The following is a 16,960-nucleotide window of genomic DNA, read 5'->3' on the forward strand; positions in this document are numbered from 1 at the left end:
ACAATACAGGATTCATACAGTGTTTCATGTGATCTTAACTCGAATTAAGGAATTCCCGGATCTTAACTACCTTTTCTACACTAAGAACTGACTTGGGCAATCTCTTTCAGCTGTTCTAAACGAGTTCTCATCTGTTTACAGTCAGTTTCTCTGAATTATCCATGTTTTCATACAGTTTCTTATATTCTGCCTTCTGGTACAAGTATAATCTTTGCACACTTTATCAAACAACTTCCTACACAATGTTATGAACTGAGGCAGCTCGGGAACATTGTCTCTCAACTCTGTTACAGAGTGTAGTACTACATTTCAGTGAATTGTAAGGCTTTCCAAAGCTGCCGAATGTGTTTATTTCTCTATTTCAATAGTATTCTGCCTTGTATAACACACATTTACCACTCTAGTCTCTTTTAAGTAAAGAATACAGGATTCGTACAGTGTTTCATGTGATCTTAACTCGAATTAAGGATTACCCAGATCTTAACTACCTTTTCTAAACTATGAACTGACTTGGAGAATCTCTTTGAGCTGTTCTAAACCAGTTCTCATCTGTTTACAGTCATTTTCTATGAATTATCCATGTTTTCATGTAGTTTCCTATATTCTTCCTTCTGGTCCAAGTATAAGCTTTGCCCACTTTATCAAACAACTTCCTACACACTGTTATAAACAGAGGCAGCTCGGGAACATTGTCTCTCAACTGTGTTATAGAGTGTAGTACTACATTTCAGTGAAGTGTAAGGCCTTCCAAAGCTGCTGAACGTGTTTCTTTCACTATTTCAATGGTATTCTGCCTTGTATAACACACATTTTCCACTCTAGTCTCTTTTAAGTAAACAATACAGGATTCATACAGTGTTTCATGTGATCTTAACTCGAATTAAGGATTTCCCGGATCTTAGCTACCTTTTCTACACTAAGAACTGACTTGGAGAATCTCTTTGAGCTGTTCTAAACCAGTTCTCATCTGTTTACAGTCATTTTCTCTGAATTATCCATGTTTTCATGTAGTTTCCTATATTCTTCCTTCTGGTCCAAGTATAAGCTTTGCCCACTTTGTCAAACAACTTCCTACACACTGTTTTGAACAGAGGCAGCTCGGGAACATTGTCTCTCAACTCTGTTACAGAGTGTAGTACTACATTTCAGTGAATTGTAAGGCTTTCCAAAGCTGCCGAATGTGTTTCTTTCTCTATTTCAATAGTATTCTGCCTTGTATAACACACATTTAAAACTCTAGTCTCTTTTAAGTAAAGAATACAGGATTCGTACAGTGTTTCATGTGATCTTAACTCGAATTAAGGATTACCCAGATCTTAACTACCTTTTCTAAACTATGAACTGACTTGGAGAATCTCTTTGAGCTGTTCTAAACCAGTTCTCATCTGTTTACAGTCATTTTCTATGAATTATCCATGTTTTCATGTAGTTTCCTATATTCTTCCTTCTGGTCCAAGTATAAGCTTTGCCCACTTTATCAAACAACTTCCTACACACTGTTATAAACAGAGGCAGCTCGGGAACATTGTCTCTCAACTGTGTTATAGAGTGTAGTACTATATTTCAGTGAAGTGTAAGGCCTTCCAAAGCTGCTGAACGTGTTTCTTTCACTATTTCAATGGTATTCTTCCTTGTATAACACACATTTACCACTCTAGTCTCTTTTAAGTAAAGAATACAGGATTCATACAGTGTTTCATGTGATCTTAACTCGAATTAAGGATTTCCCGGTTCTTAGCTACCTTTTCTACACTAAGAACTGACTTGGGCAATCTCTTTCAGCTGTTCTAAACGAGTTCTCATCTGTTTACAGTCAGTTTCTCTGAATTATCCATGTTTTCATACAGTTTCTTATATTCTGCCTTCTGGTACAAGTATAATCTTTGCTCACTTTATCAAACAACTGCCTACACAATGTTATGAACTGAGGCAGCTCGGGAACATTGTCTCTCAACTGTGTTATAGAGTGTAGTACTACATTTCAGTGAAGTGTAAGGCCTTCCAAAGCTGCGGAACGTGTTTCTTTCACTATTTCAATGGTATTCTGCCTTGTATAACACACATTTTACACTCTAGTCTCTTTTAAGTAAACAATACAGGATTCATACAGTGTTTCATGTGATCTTAACTCGAATTAAGGATTTTCCGGATCTTAGCTACCTTTTCTACACTAAGAATTGACTTGGAGAATCTCTTTGAGCTGTTCTAAACCAGTTCTCATCTGTTTACAGTCATTTTCTCTGAATTATCCATGTTTTCATGTAGTTTCCTATATTCTTCCTTCTGGTCCAAGTATAAGCTTTGCCCACTTTGTCAAACAACTTCCTACACACTGTTATGAACAGAGGCAGCTCGGGAACATTGTCTCTCAACTGTGTTACAGAGTGTATTCCTACATTTCAGTGTAGTGTAAGGCTTTCCAAAGCTGCCGAATGTGTTTCTTTCTCTATTTCAATGGTATTCTGCCTTGTATAACACACATTTACCACTCTAGTCTCTTTTAAGTAAACAATACAGGATTCATACAGTGTTTCATGTGATCTTAACTCGAATTAAGGATTTCCCGGATCTTAACTACCTTTTCTACACTAAGAACTGACTTGGGCAATCTCTTTCAGCTCTTCTAAACAAGTTCTCATCTGTTTACAGTCATTTTCTCTGAATTATCCATGTTTTCAGGTAGTTTCCTGTATTCTTCCTTCTGGTCCAAGTATAAGCTTTGCCCACTTTATCAAACAACTTCCTACACACTGTTATAAACAGAGGCAGCTCGGGAACATTGTCTCTCAACTGTGTTACAGAGTGTAGTACTACATTTCAGTGAAGTGTAAGGCTTTCCAAAGCTGCCGAATGTGTTTCTTTCTCTATTTCAATGGTATTCTGCCTTGTATAACACGCATTTACCAATCTAGTCTCTTTTAAGTAAAGAATACAGGATTCATACAGTGTTTCATGTGATCTTAACTCGAATTAAGGATTTCCTGGATCTTAGCTACCTTTTCTACATTAAGAACTGACTTGGAGAATCTCTTTGAGCTGTTCTAAACCAGTTCTCATCTGTTTACAATCATTTTCTCTGAATTATCCATGTTTTCATACAGTTTCTTATATTCTGCCTTCTGGTACAAGTATAATCTTTGCCCACTTTATCAAACAACTTCCTACACACTGTTATGAACTGAGGCAGCTCGGGAACATTGTCTCTCAACTGTGTTATAGAGTGTAGTACTACATTTCAGTGAAGTGTAAGGCCTTCCAAAGCTGCTGAACGTGTTTCTTTCACTATTTCAATGGTATTCTTCCTTGTATAACACACATTTACCACTCTAGTCTCTTTTAAGTAAACAATACAGGATTCATACAGTGTTTCATGTGATCTTAACTCGAATTAAGGATTTCCCGGATCTTAGCTACCTTTTCTACACTAAGAACTGACTTGGAGAATCTCTTTGAGCTGTTCTAAAGCAGTTCTCATCTGTTTACAGTCATTATCTCTGAATTATCCATGTTTTCATGTAGTTTCCTATATTCTTCCTTCTGGTCCAAGTATAAGCTTTGCCCACTTTGTCAAACAACTTCCTACACACTGTTATGAACAGAGGCAGCTCGGGAACATTGTCTCTCAACTGTGTTACAGAGTGTATTCCTACATTTCAGTGTAGTGTAAGGCTTTCCAAAGCTGCCAAATGTGTTTCTTTCTCTATTTCAATGGTATTCTGCCTTGTATAACACACATTTACCACTCTAGTCTCTTTTAAGTAAACAATACAGGATTCATACAGTGTTTCATGTGATCTTAACTCGAATTAAGGATTTCCCGGATCTTAACTACCTTTTCTACACTAAGAACTGACTTGGGCAATCTCTTTCAGCTCTTTTAAATGAGTTCTCATCTGTTTACAGTCATTTTCTCTGAATTATCCATGTTTTCAGGTAGTTTCCTGTATTCTTCCTTCTGGTCCAAGTATAAGCTTTGCCCACTTTATCAAACAACTTCCTACACACTGTTATAAACAGAGGCAGATCGGGAACATTGTCTCTCAACTGTGTTACAGAGTGTAGTACTACATTTCAGTGAAGTGTAAGGCTTTCCAAAGCTGCCGAATGTGTTTCTTTCTCTATTTCAATGGTATTCTGCCTTGTATAACACACATTTACCACTAAAGTCTCTTTTAAGTAAAGAATACAGGATTCATACAGTGTTTCATGTGATCTTAACTCGAATTAAGGATTTCCCGGATCTTAGCTACCTTTTCTACATTAAGAACTGACTTTAGAATCTCTTTGAGCTGTTCTAAACCAGTTCTCATCTGTTTACAATCATTTTCTCTGAATTATCCATGTTTTCATACAGTTTCTTATATTCTTCCTTCTGGTACAAGTATAATCTTTGCCCACTTTATCAAACAACTTCCTACACACTGTTATGAACTGAGGCAGCTCGGGAACATTGTCTCTCAACTGTGTTATAGAGTGTAGTACTACATTTCAGTGAAGTGTAAGGCCTTCCAAAACTGCTGAACGTGTTTCTTTCACTATTTCAATGGTATTCTTCCTTGTATAACACACATTTACCACTCTAGTCTCTTTTAAGTAAACAATACAGGATTCATACAGTGTTTCATGTGATCTTAACTCGAATTAAGGATTAGGCAGATCTTAACTACCTTTTCTACACTATGAACTGACTTGCAGAATCTCTTTGAGCTGTTCTAAACCAGTTCTCATCTGTTTACAGTCATTTTCTCTGAATTATCCATGTTTTCATACAGTGTCTTATATTCTGCCTTCTGGTCCAAGTATAAGCTTTGCCCACTTTATCAAAGAACTTCCTACACACTGTTATAAACAGAGGCAGTTCGGGAACATTGTCTCTCAACTGTGTTACAGAGTGTAGTACTACATTTCAGTGAAGTGTAAGGCTTTCCAAAGCTGCCGAATGTGTTTCTTCCTCTATTTCAATGGTATTCTGCCTTGTATAACACACATTTACCACTCTAGTCTCTTTTCAGTAAACAATACAGGATTCATACAGTGTTTCCTGTGATCTTAACTCGAATTAAGGATTTCCCGGATCTTAACTACCTTTTCTACACTAAGAACTGACTTGGAGAATCTCTTTGAGCTGTTCTAAACCAGTTCTCATCTGTTTACAGTCATTTTCTCTGAATTATCCATGTTTTCATGTAGTTTCCTATATTCTTCCTTCTGGTCCAAGTATAAGCTTTGCCCACTTTATCACACAACTTCCTACACACTGTTATGAACAGAGGCAGCTCGGGAACATTGTCTCTCAACTGTGTTACAGAGTGTAGTACTACATTTCAGTGAAGTGTAAGGCTTTCCAAAGCTGCCGAATGTGTTTCTTTCTCTATTTCAATGGTATTCTGCCTTGTATAACAAACATTTACCACTCTAGTCTCCTTTAAGTTAAGAATACAGGATTCATACAGTGTTTCATGTGATCTTAACTCGACTTAAGGATTTCCCGGATCTTAGCTACCTTTTCAACACTAAGAACTGACTTGGAGAATCTCTTTGAGCTGTTCTAAACCAGTTCTCATCTGTTTACAGTCATTTTCTCTGAATTATCCATGTTTTCATGTAGTTTCCTGTATTCTTCCTTCTGGTCCAAGTATAAGCTTTGCCCACTTTATCAAACAACTTCCTACACACTGTTATAAACTGAGGCAGCTCGGGAACATTGTCTCTCAACTGTGTTATAGAGTGTAGTACTACATTTCAGTGAAGTGTAAGGCCTTCCAAAGCTGCCGAATGTGTTTCTTTCTCTATTTCAATGGTATTCTGCCTTGTATAACACACATTTACCACTCTAGTCTCTTTTAAGTAAACAATACAGGATTCATACAGTGTTTCATGTGATCTTAACTCGACTTAAGGATTTCCCGGATCTTAGCTACCTTTTCTACACTAAGAACTGACTTGGAGAATCTCTTTGAGCTGTTCTAAACCAGTTCTCATCTGTTTACAGTCATTTTCTCTGAATTATCCATGTTTTCATGTAGTTTCCTGTATTCTTCCTTCTGGTCCAAGTATAAGCTTTGCCCACTTTATCAAACAACTTCCTACACACTGTTATAAACAGAGGCAGCTCGGGAACATTGTCTCTCAACTGTGTTACAGAGTGTAGTACTACATTTCAGTGAAGTGTAAGGCTTTCCAAAGCTGCCGAATGTGTTTCTTTCTCTATTTCAATGGTATTCTGCCTTGTATAACACACATTTACCAATCTAGTCTCTTTTAAGTAAAGAATACAGGATTCATACAGTGTTTCATGTGATCTTAACTCGAATTAAGGATTTCCCGGATCTTAGCTACCTTTTCTACATTAAGAACTGACTTGGAGAATCTCTTTGAGCTGTTCTAAACCAGTTCTCATCTGTTTACAATCATTTTCTCTGAATTATCCATGTTTTCATACAGTTTCTTATATTCTGCCTTCTGGTACAAGTATAATCTTTGCCCACTTTATCAAACAACTTCCTACACACTGTTATGAACTGAGGCAGCTCGGGAACATTGTCTCTCAACTGTGTTATAGAGTGTAGTACTACATTTCAGTGAAGTGTAAGGCCTTCCAAAGCTGCTGAACGTGTTTCTTTCACTATTTCAATGGTATTCTTCCTTGTATAACACACATTTACCACTCTAGTCTCTTTTAAGTAAACAATACAGGATTCATACAGTGTTTCATGTGATCTTAACTCAAATTAAGGATTTCCCGGATCTTAGCTACCTTTTCTACACTAAGAACTGACTTGGAGAATCTCTTTGAGCTGTTCTAAACCAGTTCTCATCTGTTTACAGTCATTATCTCTGAATTATCCATGTTTTCATGTAGTTTCCTATATTCTTCCTTCTGGTCCAAGTATAAGCTTTGCCCACTTTGTCAAACAACTTCCTACACACTGTTTTGAACAGAGGCAGCTCGGGAACATTGTCTCTCAACTGTGTTACAGAGTGTATTCCTACATTTCAGTGTAGTGTAAGGCTTTCCAAAGCTGCCGAATGTGTTTCTTCCTCTATTTCAATGGTATTCTGCCTTGTATAACACACATTTACCACTCTAGTCTCTTTTAAGTAAAAAATACAGGATTCATACAGTGTTTCATGTGATCTTAACTCGAATTAAGGAATTCCCGGATCTTAACTACCTTTTCTACACTAAGAACTGACTTGGGCAATCTCTTTCAGCTGTTCTAAACGAGTTCTCATCTGTTTACAGTCAGTTTCTCTGAATTATCCATGTTTTCATACAGTTTCTTTTATTCTGCCTTCTGGTACAAGTATAATCTTTGCCCACTTTATCAAACAACTTCCTACACACTGTTATGTACTGAGGCAGCTCGGGAACATTGTCTCTCAACTGTGTTATAGAGTGTAGTACTACATTTCAGTGAAGTGTAAGGCCTTCCAAAGCTGCTGAACGTGTTTCTTTCACTATTTCAATGGTATTCTTCCTTGTATAACACACATTTACCACTCTAGTCTCTTTTAAGTAAACAATACAGGATTCATACAGTGTTTCATGTGATCTTAACTCGAATTAAGGATTTCCCGGATCTTAGCTACCTTTTCTACACTAAGAACTGACTTGGAGAATCTCTTTGAGCTGTTCTAAACCAGTTCTCATCTGTTTACAGTCATTATCTCTGAATTATCCATGTTTTCATGTAGTTTCCTATATTCTTCCTTCTGGTCCAAGTATAAGCTTTGCCCACTTTGTCAAACAACTTCCTACACACTGTTATGAACAGAGGCAGCTCGGGAACATTGTCTCTCAACTGTGTTACAGAGTGTATTCCTACATTTCAGTGTAGTGTAAGGCTTTCCAAAGCTGCCAAATGTGTTTCTTTCTCTATTTCAATGGTATTCTGCCTTGTATAACACACATTTACCACTCTAGTCTCTTTTAAGTAAACAATACAGGATTCATACAGTGTTTCATGTGATCTTAACTCGAATTAAGGATTTCCCGGATCTTAACTACCTTTTCTACACTAAGAACTGACTTGGGCAATCTCTTTCAGCTCTTTTAAATGAGTTCTCATCTGTTTACAGTCATTTTCTCTGAATTATCCATGTTTTCAGGTAGTTTCCTGTATTCTTCCTTCTGGTCCAAGTATAAGCTTTGCCCACTTTATCAAACAACTTCCTACACACTGTTATAAACAGAGGCAGATCGGGAACATTGTCTCTCAACTGTGTTACAGAGTGTAGTACTACATTTCAGTGAAGTGTAAGGCTTTCCAAAGCTGCCGAATGTGTTTCTTTCTCTATTTCAATGGTATTCTGCCTTGTATAACACACATTTACCACTAAAGTCTCTTTTAAGTAAAGAATACAGGATTCATACAGTGTTTCATGTGATCTTAACTCGAATTAAGGATTTCCCGGATCTTAGCTACCTTTTCTACATTAAGAACTGACTTTAGAATCTCTTTGAGCTGTTCTAAACCAGTTCTCATCTGTTTACAATCATTTTCTCTGAATTATCCATGTTTTCATACAGTTTCTTATATTCTTCCTTCTGGTACAAGTATAATCTTTGCCCACTTTATCAAACAACTTCCTACACACTGTTATGAACTGAGGCAGCTCGGGAACATTGTCTCTCAACTGTGTTATAGAGTGTAGTACTACATTTCAGTGAAGTGTAAGGCCTTCCAAAACTGCTGAACGTGTTTCTTTCACTATTTCAATGGTATTCTTCCTTGTATAACACACATTTACCACTCTAGTCTCTTTTAAGTAAACAATACAGGATTCATACAGTGTTTCATGTGATCTTAACTCGAATTAAGGATTTCCCGGATCTTAGCTACCTTTTCTACACTAAGAACTGACTTGGAGAATCTCTTTGAGCTGTTCTAAACCAGTTCTCATCTGTTTACAGTCATTTTCTCTGAATTATCCATGTTTTCATGTAGTTTCCTATATTCTTCCTTCTGGTCCAAGTATAAGCTTTCCCCACTTTATCAAACAACTTCCTACACACTGTTATGAACAGAGGCAGCTCGGGAACATTGTCTCTCAACTGTGTTACAGAGTGTATTCCTACATTTCAGTGTAGTGTAAGGCTTTCCAAAGCTGCCGAATGTGTTTCTTTCTCTATTTCAATGGTATTCTGCCTTGTATAACACACATTTACCACTCTAGTCTCTTTTAAGTAAACAATACAGGATTCATACAGTGTTTCATGTGATCTTAACTCGAATTAAGGATTACGCAGATCTTAACTACCTTTTCTACACTATGAACTGACTTGCAGAATCTCTTTGAGCTGTTCTAAACCAGTTCTCATCTGTTTACAGTCATTTTCTCTGAATTATCCATGTTTTCATACAGTGTCTTATATTCTGCCTTCTGGTACAAGTATAATCTTTGCCCACTTTATCAAACAACTTCCTACACACTGTGATGAACTGAGGCAGCTCGGGAACATTGTCTCTCAACTGTGTTATAGAGTGTAGTACTACATTTCAGTGAAGTGTAAGGACTTCCAAAGCTGCCGAACGTGTTTCTTTCACTATTTCAATGGTATTCTGCCTTGCATAACACACATTTACCACTCTAGTCTCTTTTAAGTAAACAATACAGGATTCATACAGTGTTTCATGTGATCTTAACTCGAATTAAGGATTTCCCAGATCTTAGCTACCTTTTCTACACTAAGAACTGACTTGGAGAATCTCTTTGAGCTGTTCTAAACCAGTTCTCATCTGTTTACAGTCATTTTCTCTGAATTATCCATGTTTTCATGTAGTTTCCTATATTCTTCCTTCTGGTCCAAGTATAAGCTTTCCCCACTTTATCAAACAACTTCCTACTCACTGTTATGAACAGAGGCAGCTCGGGAAAATTGTCTCTCAACTGTGTTACAGAGTGTATTCCTACATTTCAGTGAAGTGTAAGGCTTTCCAAAGCTGCCGAATGTGTTTCTTCCTCTATTTCAATGGTATTCTGCCTTGTATAACACACATTTACCACTCTAGTCTCTTTTCAGTAAACAATACAGGATTCATACAGTGTTTCCTGTGATCTTAACTCGAATTAAGGATTTCCCGGATCTTAACTACCTTTTCTACACTAAGAACTGACTTGGAGAATCTCTTTGAGCTGTTCTAAACCAGTTCTCATCTGTTTACAGTCATTTTCTCTGAATTATCCATGTTTTCATGTAGTTTCCTATATTCTTCCTTCTGGTCCAAGTATAAGCTTTGCCCACTTTATCACACAACTTCCTACACACTGTTATGAACAGAGGCAGCTCGGGAACATTGTCTCTCAACTGTGTTACAGAGTGTAGTACTACATTTCAGTGAAGTGTAAGGCTTTCCAAAGCTGCCGAATGTGTTTCTTTCTCTATTTCAATGGTATTCTGCCTTGTATAACAAACATTTACCACTCTAGTCTCTTTTAAGTTAAGAATACAGGATTCATACAGTGTTTCATGTGATCTTAACTCGACTTAAGGATTTCCCGGATCTTAGCTACCTTTTCAACACTAAGAACTGACTTGGAGAATCTCTTTGAGCTGTTCTAAACCAGTTCTCATCTGTTTACAGTCATTTTCTCTGAATTATCCATGTTTTCATGTAGTTTCCTGTATTCTTCCTTCTGGTCCAAGTATAAGCTTTGCCCACTTTATCAAACAACTTCCTACACACTGTTATAAACTGAGGCAGCTCGGGAACATTGTCTCTCAACTGTGTTATAGAGTGTAGTACTACATTTCAGTGAAGTGTAAGGCCTTCCAAAGCTGCCGAACGTGTTTCTTTCACTATTTCAATGGTATTCTGCCTTGTATAACACACATTTACCACTAAAGTCTCTTTTAAGTAAAGAATACAGGATTCATACAGTGTTTCATGTGATCTTAACTCGAATTAAGGATTTCCCGGATCTTAGCTACCTTTTCTACACTAAGAACTGACTTGGAGAATCTCTTTGAGCTGTTCTAAACCAGTTCTCATCTGTTTACAGTCATTTTCTCTGAATTATCCATGTTTTCATACAGTTTCTTATATTCTGCCTTCTGGTACAAGTATAATCTTTGCCCACTTTATCAAACAACTTCCTACACACTGTTATGAACTGAGGCAGCTCGGGAACATTGTCTCTCAACTGTGTTATAGAGTGTAGTACTACATTTCAGTGAAGTGTAAGGCCTTCCAAAGGTGCTGAACGTGTTTCTTCCTCTATTTCAATGGTATTCTTCCTTGTATAACACACATTTACCACTCTAGTCTCTTTTAAGTAAAGAATACAGGATTCATACAGTGTTTCATGTGATCTTAACTCGAATTAAGGATTTCCCGGATCTTAACTACCTTTTCTACACTAAGAACTGACTTGGGCAATCTCTTTCAGCTGTTCTAAACGAGTTCTCATCTGTTTACAGTCAGTTTCTCTGAATTATCCATGTTTTCATACAGTTTCTTATATTCTGCCTTCTGGTACAAGTATAATCTTTGCCCACTTTATCAAACAACTTCCTACACAATGTTATGAACTGAGGCAGCTCGGGAACATTGTCTCTCAACTGTGTTACAGAGTGTAGTACTACATTTCAGTGAAGTGTAAGGCCTTCCAAAGCTGCCGAATGTGTTTCTTTCTCTATTTCAATGGTATTCTGCCTTGTATAACACACATTTACCACTCTAGTCTCTTTTAAGTAAACAATACAGGATTCATACAGTGTTTCATGTGATCTTAACTCGACTTAAGGATTTCCCGGATCTTAGCTACCTTTTCTACACTAAGAACTGACTTGGAGAATCTCTTTGAGCTGTTCTAAACCAGTTCTCATCTGTTTACAGTCATTTTCTATGAATTATCCATGTTTTCATGTAGTTTCCTGTATTCTTCCTTCTGGTCCAAGTATAAGCTTTGCCCACTTTATCAAACAACTTCCTACACACTGTTATAAACAGAGGCAGCTCGGGAACATTGTCACTCAACTGTGTTACAGAGTGTAGTACTACATTTCAGTGAAGTGTAAGGCTTTCCAAAGCTGCCGAATGTGTTTCTTTCTCTATTTCAATGGTATTCTGCCTTGTATAACACACATTTACCACTAAAGTCTCTTTTAAGTAAAGAATACAGGATTCATACAGTGTTTCATGTGATCTTAACTCGAATTAAGGATTTCCCGGATCTTAGCTACCTTTTCTACACTAAGAACTGACTTGGAGAATCTCTTTGAGCTGTTCTAAACGAGTTCTCATCTGTTTACAGTCATTTTCTCTGAATTATCCATGTTTTCATACAGTTTCTTATATTCTGCCTTCTGGTACAAGTATAATCTTTGCCCACTTTATCAAACAACTTCCTACACACTGTTATGAACTGAGGCAGCTCGGGAACATTGTCTCTCAACTGTGTTATAGAGTGTAGTACTACATTTCAGTGAAGTGTAAGGCCTTCCAAAGCTGCTGAACGTGTTTCTTTCACTATTTCAATGGTATTCTTCCTTGTATAACACACATTTACCACTCTAGTCTCTTTTAAGTAAACAATACAGGATTCATACAGTGTTTCATGTGATCTTAACTCGAATTAAGGATTTCCCGGATCTTAGCTACCTTTTCTACACTAAGAACTGACTTGGAGAATCTCTATGAGCTGTTCTAAACCAGTTCTCATGTGTTTACAGTCATTATCTCTGAATTATCCATGTTTTCATGTAGTTTCCTATATTCTTCTTTCTGGTCCAAGTATAAGATTTCCCCACTTTATCAAACAACTTCCTACTCACTGTCATGAACAGAGGCAGCTCGGGAACATTGTCTCTCAACTGTGTTACAGAGTGTATTCCTACATTTCAGTGAAGTGTAAGGCTTTCCAAAGCTGCCGAATGTGTTTCTTTCTCTATTTCAATGGTATTCTGCCTTGTATAACACACATTTACCACTCTAGTCTCTTTTAAGTAAACAATACAGGATTCATACAGTGTTTCCTGTGATCTTAACTCGAATTAAGGATTTCCCGGATCTTAACTACCTTTTCTACACTAAGAACTGACTTGGGCAATCTCTTTCAGCTGTTCTAAACGAGTTCTCATCTGTTTACAGTCAGTTTCTCTGAATTATCCATGTTTTCATACAGTTTCTTATATTCTGCCTTCTGGTACAAGTATAATCTTTGCCCACTTTATCAAACAACTTCCTACACAATGTTATGAACTGAGGCAGATCGGGAACATTGTCTCTCAACTGTGTTATAGAGTGTAGTACTACATTTCAGTGAAGTGTAAGGAGTTCCAAAGCTGCCGAACGTGTTTCTTTCACTATTTCAATGGTATTCTGCCTTGTATAACACACATTTTCCACTCTAGTCTCTTTTAAGTAAACAATACAGGATTCATACAGTGTTTCATGTGATCTTAACTCGAATTAAGGATTTCCCGGATCTTAGCTACCTTTTCTACACTAAGAACTGACTTGGAGAATCTCTTTGAGCTGTTCTAAACCAGTTCTCATCTGTTTACAGTCATTTTCTCTGAATTATCCATGTTTTCATGTAGTTTCCTATATTCTTCCTTCTGGTCCAAGTATAAGCTTTCCCCACTTTATCAAACAACTTCCTACTCACTGTTATGAACAGAGGCAGCTCGGGAAAATTGTCTCTCAACTGTGTTACAGAGTGTATTCCTACATTTCAGTGAAGTGTAAGGCTTTCCAAAGCTGCCGAATGTGTTTCTTCCTCTATTTCAATGGTATTCTGCCTTGTATAACACACATTTACCACTCTAGTCTCTTTTAAGTAAACAATACAGGATTCATACAGTGTTTCATGTGATCTTAACTCGAATTAAGGATTTCCCGGATCTTAACTACCTTTTCTACACTAAGAACTGACTTGGGCAATCTCTTTCAGCTGTTCTAAACCAGTTCTCATCTGTTTACAGTCATTTTCTATGAATTATCCATGTTTTCATGTAGTTTCCTATATTCTTCCTTCTGGTCCAAGTATAAGCTTTGCCCACTTTATCAAAGAACTTCCTACACACTGTTATAAACAGAGGCAGTTCGGGAACATTGTCTCTCAACTGTGTTACAGAGTGTAGTACTACATTTCAGTGAAGTGTAAGGCTTTCCAAAGCTGCCGAATGTGTTTCTTCCTCTATTTCAATGGTATTCTGCCTTGTATAACACACATTTACCACTCTAGTCTCTTTTCAGTAAACAATACAGGATTCATACAGTGTTTCCTGTGATCTTAACTCGAATTAAGGATTTCCCGGATCTTAGCTACCTTTTCTACACTAAGAACTGACTTGGAGAATCTCTTTGAGCTGTTCTAAACCAGTTCTCATCTGTTTACAGTCATTATCTCTGAATTATCCATGTTTTCATACAGTTTCTTATATTCTGCCTTCTGGTACAAGTATAATCTTTGCCCACTTTATCAAACAACTTCCTACACACTGTTATGAACTGAGGCAGCTCGGGAACATTGTCTCTCAACTGTGTTATAGAGTGTAGTACTACATTTCAGTGAAGTGTAAGGCCTTCCAAAGCTGCGGAACGTGTTTCTTTCTCTATTTCAATGGTATTCTGCCTTGTATAACACACATTTTCCACTCTAGTCTCTTTTAAGTAAACAATACAGGATTCATACAGTGTTTCATGTGATCTTAACTAGAATTAAGGATTTCCCGGATCTTAGCTACCTTTTCTACACTAAGAACTGACTTGGAGAATCTCTTTTAGCTGTTCTAAACCAGTTCTCATCTGTTTACAGTCATTTTCTCTGAATTATCCATGTTTTCATGTAGTTTCCTATATTCTTCCTTCTGGTCCAAGTATAAGCTTTGCCCACTTTATCACACAACTTCCTACACACTTTTATGAACAGAGGCAGCTCGGGAACATTGTCTCTCAACTGTGTTACAGAGTGTATTCCTACATTTCAGTGAAGTGTAAGGCTTTCCAAAGCTGCCGAATGTGTTTCTTTCTCTATTTCAATGGTATTCTGCCTGGTATAACACACATTTACCACTCTAGTCTCTTTTAAGTAAACAATACCGGATTCATACAGTGTTTCATGTGATCTTAACTCGAATTAAGGATTTCCCAGATCTTAGCTACCTTTTCTACACTAAGAACTGACTTGGAGAATCTCTTTGAGCTGTTCTAAACCAGTTCTCATCTGTTTACAGTCATTATCTCTGAATTATCCATGTTTTCTTGTAGTTTCCTATATTCTTCCTTCTGGTCCAAGTATAAGCTTTCCCCACTTTATCAAACAACTTCCTACACACTGTTATGAACAGAGGCAGCTCGGGAACATTGTCTCTCAACTGTGTTACAGAGTGTATTCCTACATTTCAGTGTAGTGTAAGGCTTTCCAAAGCTGCCGAATGTGTTTCTTCCTATATTTCAATGGTATTCTGCCTTGTATAACACACATTTACCACTCTAGTCTCTTTTAAGTAAACAATACAGGATTCATACAGTGTTTCATATGATCTTAACTCGAATTAAGGATTTCCCGGATCTTAACTACCTTTTCTACACTAAGAACCGACTTGGGCAATCTCTTTCAGCTCTTCTACACGAGTTCTCATCTGTTTACAGTCAGTTTCTCTGAATTATCCATGTTTTCATACAGTTTCTTATATTCTGCCTTCTGGTGCAAGTATAATCTTTGCCCACTTTATCAAACAACTTCCTACACACTGTTATAAACTGAGGCAGCTTGGGAACATTGTCTCTCAACTGTGTTATAGAGTGTAGTACTACATTTCAGTGAAGTGTAAGGCCTTCCAAAGCTGCCGAACGTGTTTCTTTCACTATTTCAATGGTATTCTGCCTTGTATAACACACATTTTCCACTCTAGTCTCTTTTAAGTAAAGAATACAGGATTCATACAGTGTTTCATGTGATCTTAACTCGAATTAAGGATTTCCCGGATCTTAACTACCTTTTCTACACTAAGAACTGACTTGGGCAATCTCTTTCAGCTGTTCTAAACGAGTTCTCATCTGTTTACAGTCAGTTTCTCTGAATTATCCATGTTTTCATACAGTTTCTTATATTCTGCCTTCTGGTACAAGTATAATCTTTGCCCACTTTACCAAACAACTTCCTACACAATGTTATGAACTGAGGCAGCTCGGGAACATTGTCTCTCAACTGTGTTATAGAGTGTAGTACTACATTTCAGTGAAGTGTAAGGCCTTCCAAAGCTGCTGAACGTGTTTCTTTCACTATTTCAATGGTATTCTGCCTTGTATAACACACATTTACCACTCTAGTCTCTTTTAAGTAAACAATACAGGATTCATACAGTGTTTCATGTGATCTTAACTCGAATTAAGGATTTCCCGGATCTTAGCTACCTTTTCTACACTAAGAACTGACTTGGAGAATCTCTTTGAGCTGTTCTAAACCAGTTCTCATCTGTTTACAGTCATTATCTCTGAATTATCCATGTTTTCATGTAGTTTCCTATATTCTTCCTTCTGGTCCAAGTATAAGCTTTCCCCACTTTATCAAACAACTTCCTACTCACTGTTATGAACAGAGGCAGCTCGGGAACATTGTCTCTCAACTGTGTTACAGAGTGTATTCCTACATTTCAGTGAAGTGTAAGGCTTTCCAAAGCTGCCAAATGTGTTTCTTCCTCTATTTCAATGGTATTCTGCCTTGTATAACACACATTTACCACTCTAGTCTCTTTTAAGTAAACAATACAGGATTCATACAGTGTTTCATGTGATCTTAACTCGAATTAAGGATTTCCCGGATCTTAACTACCTTTTCTACACTAAGAACTGACTTGGGCAATCTCTTTCAGCTGTTCTAAACGAGTTCTCATCTGTTTACAGTCAGTTTCTCTGAATTATCCATGTTTTCATACAGTTTCTTATATTCTGCCTTCTGGTACAAGTATAATCTTTGCCCACTTTATCAAACAACTTCCTACACA

Source organism: Pipistrellus hanaki (assembly GCF_964339955.1).
Source record: "Pipistrellus hanaki genome assembly, chromosome: 15".
In the NCBI taxonomy this organism is placed as follows: Eukaryota; Metazoa; Chordata; class Mammalia; order Chiroptera; family Vespertilionidae; genus Pipistrellus; species Pipistrellus hanaki.